The sequence below is a fragment of the Rhinopithecus roxellana genome, chromosome 14 (assembly GCF_007565055.1).
Source record: "Rhinopithecus roxellana isolate Shanxi Qingling chromosome 14, ASM756505v1, whole genome shotgun sequence".
Classification (NCBI taxonomy): domain Eukaryota; kingdom Metazoa; phylum Chordata; class Mammalia; order Primates; family Cercopithecidae; genus Rhinopithecus; species Rhinopithecus roxellana.
The window spans coordinates 56,295,988-56,309,778 of NC_044562.1; the positions used below are offsets into that span (position 1 = coordinate 56,295,988).

Genomic DNA, 13,791 nt, shown 5'->3' on the forward strand with positions numbered 1-13,791 from the left:
TCACCACATTGGTCAGGCTGGTCTCGAACTCGTGACCTCAGGTCCCGCCTTGGCCTTCCAAAGTGCTGGGATTACAGGCGTGAGCCACCGCACCTGGCCTATTTGCTTGTTTTTAAATGAATTCTTGCTCTGTTCCCCAGGTTGGAGTGCAGTGGCATCATCATAGCTCACTGCAGCCTCGACCTCCCAGGCTCAAGCGATCCTGCTGCCTTAGCCTCCTGGGTAGCCGAGAGAGTAGGCGTGTGCCACCACACCAGCCCTGTTCTCTCATCTCTGTTTTGGGTCGTTTAATGGCTCTGATGTCAGGACCCAACATTCTTCATAGTGACTGAGAATATCCTCATTTGACTGAATGCTTTTTTTGTGGGGAAAAAGCACTGAAGTGCCAATGGTTCTGGGTCATTCTGGTTGACCAACATTTAGAATAATTGTAGTGTGTGTGTTTACACACAGACAGACACCCTCCCAGGAGGCATGTGGCGAAGTGTGATATGATTTTAGATAATAAGGCTACAGTTTCTCTGGTTTCATTTCTAGAGCAGGTAATTTCTTGCTCTTTCCCTCCGGTAGATAAGCACCTGTGTTTTGTAAGAGTAAGGAGCGTGTATGCAAGCTTACCGCGGCGCCACACAGCCCGGGAGGCCTGCAGTGAAGGCACTTTCTCAGCGGACAACATGCTAGTGCGGGGCTGGGTTCCACAATGGTTTTCTTTTATTGTCCATGAGAAAATGAGACTGGAAGTAATAAAACAGGAAAGTGATAAAACCACAGGAAGCAGCCCTCTTCATGTTACCATTAATGGGCACTTTCAGCGTCATAATCTGAGAAGTGGCAGAAGCTGGAAACACTTGGCATTTTAAATAGTCTTTGTCAGTAACTATGTAACAATTATTTAAACACCAAAACTATTCAATAGAGTGGGTTGAAAACCACCTCTGAGGTTTTAAATCCCAAAGCAAAAAAAAAAAAAAGTATGTGTGTATGTATGTGTGTATATAATTTACATTTATTACATGTATTTATAAACACATGTAACTACTTGGCAGCAGTCATTACAGCGTGATGTCATGGACCCCACAGACGGAATTTCCGGAAACGACAGCATTAAAAACGGGGCTTAAGGGAGGATTCGAAGAGACCAAAGCAGGCCCATTATTTAAATCGGTTTCCCGTCTACAATTACATGTATTATGTAGTTTTTATAAAATACGTCACTCGTGATTTTCTTACGTGACTTATCTTCTTGTTCTATCCCATTGAGAAGGGTTTTATAAATTTCATTTTCTTTTTAGACCAGTGTTAGAGCAAAAGGGTTGATAACTAACCTTTGCATCGGTGTGTGCCTCAGAATGGACCCTCTCCATGGCTTGGCCGTGAACAGATCACTCAATGCTGCGTCTTCACAGTTGCCCCTATTGTCCTCTCTATACAGACTTACAATGTTTCACCCTTAAACAGGTGGTGAGAGTGTGAGCAAGCCGTGGCATGATTCTTTGTCAAATATGTAGTGATTTGGTCCAAAACACAATTTACACCTTTAGAGATCTCTTAAATCAGGCGCTCCCTGAAGTGCTCAGAAAAAACCTCTTGGTATCGACTGATTTTCAAGGAAGCAGGTAAGCAGAAGGGGGAGTGAGCGTGTGATTTTACAGCAAAGTGGATGAGAAGGTGATGGCAGCCGTGGTGACTGTGGGGTGTGTTTGGGTGTGAGTGTGCAGGGAGGCAGAAGCAGGCGCTGACGGGAAAATCAGGAAAACCTTATCCACAGTCTGTGCCGTCTGTGGGGGAGGAGAAACTTCCCCCGCCCTCTCAGGTTTAGCAGGACCTGCGATTAAGCTGACAAAAGACATCAACAGGCAAAGAGCACACACATTTCATTTGCTGTGAATGTTTTATACGGCACAGGAGGCTTCATAAAGGACGTGAAGACCACTCAGAAGCAGCCAGGCTTGGGGCTTAGAGACCATTTTAACACGGAGTGATCAAGAGTGAGCAGTAACTATATTTGGAGGGGCTGTGGTTCCAGGGGTGGAAAACGGTGGGAAAGTGGCCGGGAAATCTCTGCAAAACACCGACGGGACGTGGTGAAGGGTGTTTGTTAAGGTCTGTTTGTGTCGACAAACCTGGCCATAAGCATGTCCTTCTTCCTGGGATGGAGGGCACCTTTCTCCTAGGAAAAGTGTGCACTGCTCAGGCACAAAAGGGCGGGTTGAGGACCCGCCCTACATCTGCTGTTTCTTGGAAACCTTTAGCTGAAAACAATCCGTGTGCCGAGAGACATTTCGTGGGTGGCACATTCTAGACCTTTTGAGATGCAGTTTGGAGGAGGCAGTGTTAGAATTAGCACCAAGTATTTATGCTACCACTGTGTACTCGGCTCTTTTCACACACTCACAATCCTGCTCACCCAGGCTTCCTGCACACTCACATCCGGCTCACTCATACATCATACACACTCATCCTGCACACTCCCCTCCTACACACTCACACATCCTACACACTCACCTGCACACACACATCCTGCACACTCCCCTCCTACACACCTGCACGCTCACCTACATTCAAACATCCTACACACCACCTACACACACATCCTACACACTCACCTCCTGCATACTCACCTCCTACACACCTCCTACACTCACCTACACACTCACATCCTGCACACTCACCTACACACTCACCTCCTATACACTCACATCCTGCACACTCACATCTTACATCCTACACACTCACCTACACACATCCTGCATACACATCCTGCACACTCACGTCCTGCTCACTCATGTCCTGCACACTCACGCATCTTCACACACTCCTGAGTCCTGGGTCCCTGAGTACATTTCTTCAGTGCATTGATCCCCTCCTCTTGCCGCTCGAAGCTCAGGGACGCCCAGGCCTAAATCAAGATTCTTTCTGGATCAAGACCCTCACGGGAAGCTGACCTTTCTCCTGAGTTTTTACATCGTCTCCATCTATCCCGGGGCTGCGGCTGGCGTGTGGGCTGGGAACCCTGTGCAACCCCCTCCCTCCTTCTCCACGTGGTATAAACCCGCCTCCAGGCCTGTCGGCCCCCAGGAGAGACGCTCGCGGCCTGTGGACCCTTAGTCACGTCCTTGAAAACTTTTACACATTATCACCAACCGCCACCTTTCAGAAGGGCAAATCCATGAAGACGAACGAGTCTGCGGCGCCTGTTAGGAGCCGTCTGCAGGATGCAGGTGGCCGCGGGCCGGGGCGGGGTCCAGCTGCGGGTGCGGCAGTGAGTGGACACCGGCCTGGGGGCCGCCCACCGTCCCGCCTCTGGAGGGAGGGAGGGAGGGACGGAGGCCGCCCTGCGCTCGGAGCCCCCGCAGGCAGCGCGTTTCTCACGGAGGCCCCGGGCCAGGGCGCGAACCCAGACGCCGCGTTCCCCGGGGCGCAGCACGGACGACCCGCCCAGGAGCCTCGCGGTCCGAACCCCGGGCCTCCAAGCCCACGGAGGGAAGGGGCGGCGGGGAAGAGGAGACAGGAAAGGTCTCCCCGGGCTCCCGACCCCCTGCAACCCCCGCTCCCCCAGGGCGGCACCGGCTCCGCGTCCTTCTCCTGCCGGAGGTTAAACCAGCAGCTTCCTCCGTGGGAAAATCCCACCCGCCTCCGTCCTGGAACCTTCCCTGCGTCTTCCAGCGGCGCGAGCCCGGCAGGAACTAGACAGAGAGGCGGAGTCTGTGTTTATTTACATGGTAATAAACGTGTCAATCGAATGATGGTGTTTCCCAGGCACAGGTAAAGACAAAACGGTCGGACGGGACTTCCCGAGCCCAAAAAGCAAAGCCTGGGCCTGGGTGGGAGGCCGTGGGAAGGCCCTTTCCTCCTGGGCTGTGCGCGTCCAAGGCTGCTGGGTTCTGGAATTTGGGTGATTTAAGGGGAACTCTCAGGAGCGGCAGCAGCGTGTCTGGGACACCTACCGAGGCCTTGCACTGTTTCTGTCATGGTGGAGCCACGTTGCTGTGCTGGGAAAATCTGCACAGGAGACAAAGGTCCGCGAAGAGGGGCCCTGGAAGGGCGCAGGGAGACTCCTGGGTGTGCATTGCCAGCTCCGGCACGGGGCGCCCCGGGGTCAGACGGTGAATATGCTGGGCAGTGAACACCCCAGGCCTTCCTGCTGGACTTCGGTGCACCTGTGCGTGTGCAGAGCACCTGTGAACACCTGTGTGTGGAGCACCTGTGTGTGTGTGGAGCACCCGTGAGCACCTGCGTGCACCTGTGTGTGTGAAGCACCTGCGTGCACCTGTGTGTGTGTGGAGCACCTGTGTGTGGAGCACCCGTGAGCACCTGTGTGTGGAGCACCTGCGTGTGTGTGGAGCACCTGCGTGCACCTGTGTGTGGGTAGCACCTGTGTGTGGAGCACCTGTGTGTGTGAAGCACCTGCGTGCACCTGTGTGTGGAGCACCTGTGTGTGGAGCACCCGTGAGCACCTGTGTGTGTGTGGAGCACCTGCGTGTGTGTGGAGCACCTGCATGCACCTGTGTGTGGGTAGCACCTGTGTGTGGAGCACCCGTGAGCACCTGTGTGTGTGTGGAGCACCTGCGTGCACCTGTGTGTGGAGCACCTGCGTGTGTGTGGAGCACCTGCGTGCACCTGTGTGTGGAGCACCTGTGTGTGGAGCACCCGTGAGCACCTGTGTGTGTGTGTAGCACCTGCGTGCACCTGTGTGTGGAGCACCTGCGTGTGTGTGGAGCACCTGCGTGCACCTGTGTGTGGGTAGCACCTGTGTGTGGAGCACCTGTGTGTGTGGAGCACTTGTGTGCCCCTGCGTGCGTGTGTGCAGCACCTGCGTGTGTGTGGTGTGCGGAGAGGCAGAGCAAAAGGCAGGGAGCCCCTCTGGTTTTGTTTCAAAGACTGTGTATTTTACAGTCCATAAAAACGCTGTTATTTATGACGCGGAGTAGACAGTCGTGATACACATTTTACTGTGTTTCAAGGTCATGACCTCTTGCTGTCTTAACACCTCTAGAAGGGGCCAAATTCAACTCATTTCCTCTTTTTTTCTGGTCCACAAGCTAATTTTTTTTGGGGGGGGTTGTTTTTCCCCATTTTTCAATGGTTGAAAAAGAAGAATGATATTTTGTGACAAGTGAAAATTAGGTGAAATTCAGACCTCAGCATCCGGGTGAAAGTCTATGGGATGCAGCCTTGCTCCGGGGTTTGTGTGTGGTGGGGGGGGTCGTTCATGCCACAGCAGTTGTGGCTGCCCAAGAGGCGCCATCCCCACTGCACGGCTGTGCGGCCACCACACCCGACCTGAGCTCCGCAGTGGTGACAAAGGGCATCAGCACACGGGAGCCGCCAGCCACACACTGAGGCTTTGTTGTTTGTGGGGCGTCCTGTGCTGTCCCATCCCTTTGGCTCGGCACCTGCCCCCACACACTAGCAGGGAGCCCCTAGGACACCTTTGACATTGTCTCTGAGGATGTGGCTTTTCCCCAGTAAGGGCAACTATTGAACCTGTCCTCTGACCATCTCCCAGGGGTCCTTACAAGTCAGACAGGAAATAGGCCCAATACATGATGGAGGACACAGCCCAAAAAGTCACCCTGTGCCCTCCGCTGTCAGGTGGCATGGCACGGCCTTTCCAACAACGAACGTCCTTAGGTGACAAACAGGTTGAGAATCATATCAGAAAAGAAGGGGCACTGTGGTGGTACCGGGATGTAAACAGAGTCTGCAAATAGAAACTCTTCAGCCTTGGATTAAAGAAGAAGCACCCAAACCTCTCAGGAGGAAACGGTGACAAACCTAGAAGGGGCAGAGGGCAAGGACGGGAGCAGCCCTGGGGGAACCAGCTGAGCCAGCCACGGGCTTGGGAGGGTGCCAGCTCTGCATCCCCCTAGGGTGTGGGGACCAGGAAGCAAGCCCAGGATCCTGAGGGGCCAGACTGGGTGTGATCAGCACAGGGTCCCTGGAAAGGCAGGGTCCTGCCCCGGACCACAGACACCAGGGGTATGCGGCCTTGCACCTGGGAGGCTGCTGTGGTCCCCCCAGCAAGAGCTTGGAAACCCATCGGAGGCCTGCAGAAGCCAGTTCCAACCAGCATCTACCACCATCCAGAAGGACACCAGAGCCCAGGGTTCGAGAAAGTCATCCCTGAAAGAGAAGGTCAACCATCAGAGCAGTAAAGATCCCAGGAGGAAAAACGTCCCAGCTGACAAAGGGCCTTTGGAGGACGCGGGCCTGATACTTAGGTTGAGGGGGAGGAAGTTTTACTTAAAATAAACAGCGGGATATCGGGAAAATGAAGGAACCCCTCACTGCTGTGGAAGCAGGATTACTACCACACTGATCCTCAATGAGTGAGAAGACGGAGCCGAGAATCTCTCCCAAAATGTCACACCAGTTTCCAGACAGAGGGGATGCACAAGAAAAAATCAGAACTGTAGAGAGAAAAGCTTCAGGGCAGACAGAGGCCATCCCCAGAGAAAGGCAGGCTTGGTGTTCATAGGAGAATACCTCAAAGTCCCAGACGATCTATGTAAATATCATTTTATTTATTTATTTACTTATTTATTTATTTTCCGTTCACACGTAGTTTTCGTGTTTTTTAATGATTTAAAATGGTTTTCTTTCCTCCTGCGTCTCAGAGCCTGGTCTGGGCCTCCGGGACATACATCTCGATGCTGTCCATGCTCTCGGCTGAGTTCTGCCGCACAGAAGCTGCCCACTTGGCCACCGGGAGTCTCTTGCGGGCCTCTGGTACTGCTTCTCGCTGGCGTCTGAGGCGTTGTGGCTCACAGCCGGCTTGGATTTGGCTGCTTCTTTGGAACCGGAGTGGGTGGTTTCTTCTCTTCCTCTTCTTGGGGGTCACCACCAGCTGCTAGCTGTTGGCCTTGAGGTGGTAGAGTTCATCAAATTTCATGCGGATGTCCTTGATGGACAGCTGTAGCAGGTCCCAGAACCCTGCCAGGTCCTGGGCTGTGGGGCGTGGGTTGGCATCAGGGTTCAAGTTTTGCTCACAGAGGCCCCGGAACTGCCAGAATTTCTGCGACATCAGTAGCTGGGCATTGCTCACAACACTGAGGACTTTTTCTGAGACTTCTTCAGAGAGGTTGTTCTCTTCGGTCTCCTTATCTGGCACACCAGCCTTCCAGCTGCTCCGTTTCTGCCTGCAGTAGCTTTAGGAACCAGTAGCTGTCTTGGCGGCAGGCCCTGGCTGTGCGGGCTCTGCTGGGGAGCTGGAGGAGGTCTTGAGCCAGGGGTCAGGTTGGGGCAGCGAGGATGCCTCGAGGGCAGGGTCGCTGTTGTCTCCATAGGAAAGGTTACACTTGGATCTGGGCAATCTTGGGGCCCTGCCAGGGACCGGCATCAGTGCTGATGGAGTTGAGGGGAGGGGTGCAGTCCGGGAGGCTCCTCTCAGATGACTTACAGCTCGAGTTATTGACATCCTGGGTATCTGAGTCCCTGTCCCACTGGGAGGACATACCGTGAGAGGGGACGCTGCTTTGCCAGTCGTCCTCTACCTGAACCCTGATGGGAGCGGGACTGGGCTCCGCTTTTGGCACTGGCTGAATGCAGTCAACTTGTCTTCCTATTGATGACAGTTTCCTTTTGGGGGCAGCCTCAGGGTGGGACTCAGAGCTGGTCAGCGTCCCTTGTTCACTTTTCAGAGCTGCATGTTTTGGGGGTAGCTTTGGGGCCTTGGGCTGGGGCGACTCCGCCCTGGGTACTGCTGTCCAGGCTGTCCGATGAGTTAGTTGCTCAGGCCCGACTGGCTAGTCACCTCGTTCTTGTGGTCCTGGCTATCCAGGTAGGTGTCCTGGGCAGACTCAGTACTGCTCTGGACTGTGAGATGAACGGCTTTGAAGTGGTGCGTAGAGGGACCGGTGGCGGGGTCTTCTTATATGCCACTAGGCATGATGAACTTGGAAGCATGTGACTATTGCTGAGGCTGCCGGTACTGGGCGGTGGGGAGAGGGACTGCAGGGAGACACTGACCTCCTGCTGCAAGCAGCCTGCCTGGATGGCACACGGGCAGCTGTGGCTGCGGGAGCGGAAGTAGCTGGGCACTGGATGGCACACAGGCAGCTGTGGCTGTGGGAGCGGAAGTAGCTGAGCACTGGATGGCACACGGGCAGCTGTGGCTGCGGGAGCGGAAGTAGCTGGGCACTGGCAGGTCAGGCATCTCCGAGGCTGTGGACTCCGCTTCACTGCAGCCGCCTCATACTGGTCACTCAGCTCTGCCTCCTGTACCTGCTGCTCAAACAACTGGGGGATCAGGGAGGTCTGTCCAACAATCCGGCTGATGCAGCTGGAGTCGTTGAGGCTGTCGCTGACGGGCGTGTAGTCCTCTTCCCAGCTTGGACACTTGGAGGGCAGCAGCATGTCCACTGAATCCAGGCGGTCCAGACTCCTGCGGGGGTTGCTCTGCTCTCCCAGTGACTGCTGCGTGGCCCTCAGATAGCTCTGGCCCGAGCCGCGGTCTTGGGTGAGGGCTTGGGGCTGCGGCTGGACTTGTCGCTGTCCTGGTCACCCATGGCCTTGATGTAGCTGCTGCTGCGCGTGTGCTGGCACGGGCTGGGGCCCTCGGCCGCGGCATCCGTCTCGCATGGGGACAGCAGCGTGGTGCTCCACACGCTGCCGCTGGGCACCTGCAGGTGATGGTAGGCTAGACCCGGGTGGCAGGATTTGGACTTGAGCAGGCTCTTATCCAAGGTGGCCGAGGTCTTCTGGCCGACCTTGTGGGCGTGGCTGAGGGTCGGAGTGGACCAGGAGCCCAGTATGACGTCGTTGGTATCAGTGCCCACCCCAAGGCTGGGGGTGCAGGTGGGGGTGGTGGGGTGGTCAGCCCGGTGGTGGTGTTCCTGGTGGCTTTGAGCATGTGCCCACTGATGGTGTTGTAGGCATGCATGAAGTAGCGTGGCTGGCTGCATTCTGCCTGGTGGCCTGGTGTCATCAGCCCAGAGGCTGGGCCACTGCTGCGGAAGGTGCTGGCCTCTCTGTCCAAGTTGTCATCAGAGCTCCACCAGCCTGAGATGTTGGAGCGGCTGCGTTGGGCTACCCAGCCTTGGCCTGCTCCTTGCTTTTGGCCCTCCAGCCCTTGCTGTCCTCTGTGCCACCTTCTTGCTGCCATTGCCACCGACCTTGCCCGCTGTACCCCCAGTAAGGGTGCCTTGGTGAGGAAAAGCCATTGGACTGAGTGGACCAGCTGGCCAATGCTGCCAGGGCCTCACCATGGGGGAACTGGGGGTGCTGAAGCCATCACGGTGGATGGGCAGCTGCCTCTCAAACTGGGCCAGGAGGCTGGAGGGCAGCCGGTTGGTCTTGGTGGCCTGGGCATGGCTGGGGAAGGGGCTCTCCTCTGGCACCTCGAAGTGGGAGTTGTAGTGGATGCGGGGAAAGGTGCTGCTGGGTGGGGGCAGCTGGTTGTTGAGGGGAAAGAGGCCACCCCCCGCCCCCACCACCTGGCAGGGTGTTCTGTCCGGGGAAGCGGGCCTTGCGGGCGAAGGCCTCTGTGGCAGACAGTAGGTAGGAGTTGCGGTCGGTCCCTGCAAACAGGGGCTCGTGGGGTGGGTCTAGGCTGTTGGAGAGGTGGCGAGGGCGGCTGTCACCGAGGTTTTTCATGATCTAAGGGCAGGGGCCCTCACCCTAGCAGGGCGCCCGGGTAGCCTCTCCCAGGCGGCAGCTATCCTGCACCCGGCGCCTTGGCCGCCTCCCCGCACGCCGGGCCACCCCGCTGCACCACCGCCGCCTCTGGGGTCCGCTCGCAGGTCCGTGCGCCTGGGCCCCGGCCCCCGCCCTGACCCCGCCCGCGGGCGTCCCATGCCTCTCCTCCGGCCAGCGTGGTGCACCTAAAAATCATTTTAAATATATAGTTGAGTTGATGGCTAAAAGAAAATGACTTTTCCACATGCACAACACTTCTGACACCAATTGTGAGTTTTTCATCCAAGCAATTTCTCAGTTCTCTTGGACACTGACTTGGTGTCAGAAAGTTTAACTCGATCCCAACACTAACTGCCCAGAGCCAGCACTGACCCCGCAGACTAAGGGCATGTCCCACAGACTGCCCGCCTCAGACACCAGCTGCGAGTGGTGGACACCCTTCCCAAATCGAATTGCGTCCTCTTGCCTGGCGCAGTAAGGCCAAATGTCCACACTGAGGTTTTGCAGTGGAGAAAGGAGGATGTTTATCTGCAGGGCACCAAGCAAGGAGAATCAGACAGCTCTTGCTAAGACCTGAGCTCCCCCAGCAGCCTACAGGTAACGCTTTTTAAAGGTGGGAGGCAGAGACTGCTGGCAAAGTCACAAATCAATACTTGGAAGCTAACGATTGGTTTCACCTAAAAAAAATAAAAGAGAGAGATCGAGATCGAGGTATCTTGAAGTGAGATCCCACAAGTCATAAGTGGATTCTAAGATTCTCTGATTTACAATTGGTTAAGAAGAAGCTGTGTCTAAAACTCTGGGGTCGGCAGAAACAAATGTCAAGTTGTAGACTGTGGGGATCTCCTCCTTCAGGCCCCCTGGAAAGAAATTTAGAACAAAAGGATGCTTGTTTGGTTTTCAAGGCCAGCTTGGTGCCTGTAACTTTCCTTGAATGAACTCAAGATTCTCCTTTATTTCCATGTTTGGGGTGGCCTGGCAGGCCCCTAAGACGGGTCCCAGCTCCATCTCGCTGTAACTTCTGTCTGACTTGCCTACAAAGTGGGGGTTCCCCGACCTCCTCAGGTCGGGTCATTTCCTAGGACGTCTCACAGAACCCCGGGAAACACTCACATTTCCTGGTTTGTTACAGAGGGTGTAGACGAGTGGCCAGGAGAGGAACGTAGGGCCAGGTCCCAACTTTGCATTTTCGGCCACTGTGCTATGGGGGCGCCTTTATCCATCTCCACCATTTTAGAACATTGCAATCATGGCTTTTTACTCACAAGTGAAAAGTGGTTTCCAGAAGTTAGTAGCGTCATTACACATTTCAGCAATAATTATTGCCATTAGACGTTTGTCAAGGTTTCAAATTGTCAGCTATTTTACATAGTCTCTTTAAATGAAAGAAGGCATTAGATTTTATCAGGCACTGTAGTTTTATTTTTTCTTATTTTTGTGTAACTTCAATAAGCACGTAATGGCAGTATCTCTCCCTGAAGACGTGAATGTTTCTGTAAATGGATTTAATTTTGGAGGCCTCAAATAATTCTTCTTTATTTATTTATTTATTGAGATGGAGTCTCGCTCTGTCCCCCAGGCTGGAGGGCAGTGGCGCGACCTTGGCTCACTGCAAGCTCCGCCTCCCGGGTTCACGCCATTCTCCTGCCTCAGCCTCCTGAGTAGCTGGGACTACAGGCGCCTGCCACTACGCCCAGCTAATTTATATATACATATGTATTTTTTAGTAGAGATGAGGTTTCACCATGTTAGCCAGGATGGTCTCGATCTCCTGACCTCATGATCTGCCCACCTCAGCCTCCCAAAATGCTGGGAGCCACCGCACCCAGCCTCAAATCATTCTTAAAACTTGTGGATGTAGGTTCATATTTATAAAGAAAAATGCAAGATACATGCATGGTAGGATTGTAAGCCTTCTGTTGATTTCTGAGGAAAGTAGTATTTCAACTTGCCACCTTCATGGAAGATGAAGAAATTATTTCAAGTAGCCTCCTCAGGTGACTTTCTGTCTGCAATTATCAGCCACATCCTGGTGAAAATCATATGAAACATGTAAATAGCTGTCATTGTGTAGGTTATATAAATAGATGAATGAAAACCATGAGGCCTGGCCCCTCAGGTTTTGTTTGTTTGTTTGTTGTTTGTTTTTTTTTTTGAGACGGAATCTCGCTCAGTCGCCCAGGCTGGAGTGCAGTGGCGCCATCTCGGCTCACTGCAAGCTCCGCCTCCCGGGTTCACGACATTCTCCTGCCTCAGCCTCCCAAGTAGCTGGGGCCAGAGGCGCCTGCCGCCATGCCCGGCTAATTTTTTGCATTTTTAGTGGAGACGGGGTTTCACCGTGTTAGCCAGGATGGTCTTGATCTCCTGACCTCGTGATCCACCCGTCTTGGCCTCCCAAAGTGCTGGGATTACAGGCGTGAGCCACCGCGCCCGGCCACCCCTCAGGTATTTAAACGTCCTCCAATTTCCCTGCTCCCCTGGGTACACACACCTTTGAATATCATCTAAGTTTCTGCTTTTGTAATGGGAACGGTGTATGATTTTGATTCAACATCATTAAGTGAAATGATTATTTTGTAGAAGGTACCTTGGTGTTTGTCCACGTGTGTGTTTGATTTTGTGGATGCACAGGACTGCCAGCCGCCATGTCCTCCACACGAGGACTGCCAGCCGCAACGTCCTCTACATGGCAGCTCTTGAGCCTTGTGGCCTCCAGATTTCTTGACTCTTGACATTTGAGGACCCCCAGAAATGTCTGACTTGGGGGGTTGTATCTATTGATATTTATACTAGACATGAATACTGAGAATGTTTTTAAACATATATTAATTGATTTTAAAATAACACTACAAACCCATTACAGGCTGACATAAAACATATTTTCTTCAGAAATCTTCATTTTCCAAAACAAAAGAACAAATAGTGAGGAGCCTTACTTCTTTGTGCCGGTCTCTCCAACGCCTGGTTCACAGGTACAGATGTTCCATGTAGCTTCCAGAAAACTCTATTGTATATCTGTTAGAAAAAAGAGAGTGAAAAGGCAAACAATGTCTTAGAATTATTATAAAAATAGCTTTGACTTCACGCATCCCCTTGAAGGGCCTTGGGGAACCTCAAGGGTTCCAGGGAACCATGCTTTGAGGACTGCTGCTGCAGAAGCATCTGTGGTGAATTTGTGACTTGCTGTCCCCGTCACCATCTGTGATGGGCGGCCACCCCCCAGCTTCTGCCAGCAGCCTCCGCGGCCATCTGTCTCCAGGAATTCCCTTGGCTAAAGAGCATCACCTGGCCTCACTGGTGATGCTTCCAGGGGAGCCCACGGGCGGTTGCTGGACAGTGAGGGGCACACAAGGCTGAACCCTCCCCGGGACTCCCGATGCCTCCAAAATGCTGGCCTGCACCACGTGCTCTGGTGGGGTCAGCTGGGTCCTTCCCTGACACCTGGTGCAGCCCGACGTCCTTCCCATCCTGTCTGCAGGTGCGGACCCCTGACTATTGGCCTGGGGATAACTTACAGGCAGTCTCCTCTGTTGCCAGGGGTAGGTCCGCTGGAAGCCTCGCTGGTCCACCACAGACAAACTCAGGCCGTGTCCATCCCACGTCCCGCCAGGCTCTGCCCCTGGAGCTCCATGCCCTGTGCTGTCTCACAGCTGCAAGCTGCCACTTCCTTTTCAGATTCTGATTGTTGATTTCTGTTTCAAAAAAATAAATAAATAAATCAGAAGGCTGGATTTTGTCAGTGGTCTCTGGAAAACATCCTTGTTCAGCATAAATGAGTTTTACTCCCTCCTGGTACAAGGTTATCCAGGAAGACATGCCATCTCCTCGTGGACAAAGGCTCCCACGAACCATCCCAGGGAAGACTCTGAGGGAAAAAGCAAAGGCCGGGGCAGGTGCCCTTGGAGACACCCAGGGGAGCGCAGAGCCTCCGACTCACTCACCTGCTGACGCGAAGGGGCACTTCCTAAAGTGGCCTCGTCCTGGTCTTGCGCCGGGGGTCCCTGGCTAAGGGACATTTTAGTTATTTTCTTCAACTCACTTTATACTCTGAGAGTGTCCAAATTATCAAACTATATTTCTAAAGGATGTAAAAGGTATTTCTTGTGTAATTTAGGTTTGATGTTAAAAACCTGAAAACAGAAACCACATCTC

General features: G+C 53.6%; 1 protein-coding gene and 1 pseudogene across 2 annotated transcripts in view; one reads left to right on the top strand and one right to left on the bottom strand.

Annotated features, from left to right (window-relative positions):
• Positions 1 to 13,791, top strand: part of LOC104673096 (contactin-associated protein-like 4) — a 208,440-nt gene that overhangs the window by 13,003 nt on the left and 181,646 nt on the right. The window lies entirely within an intron of this gene.
• On the bottom strand, positions 6,617 to 9,597 carry LOC104673068 (annotated as a pseudogene).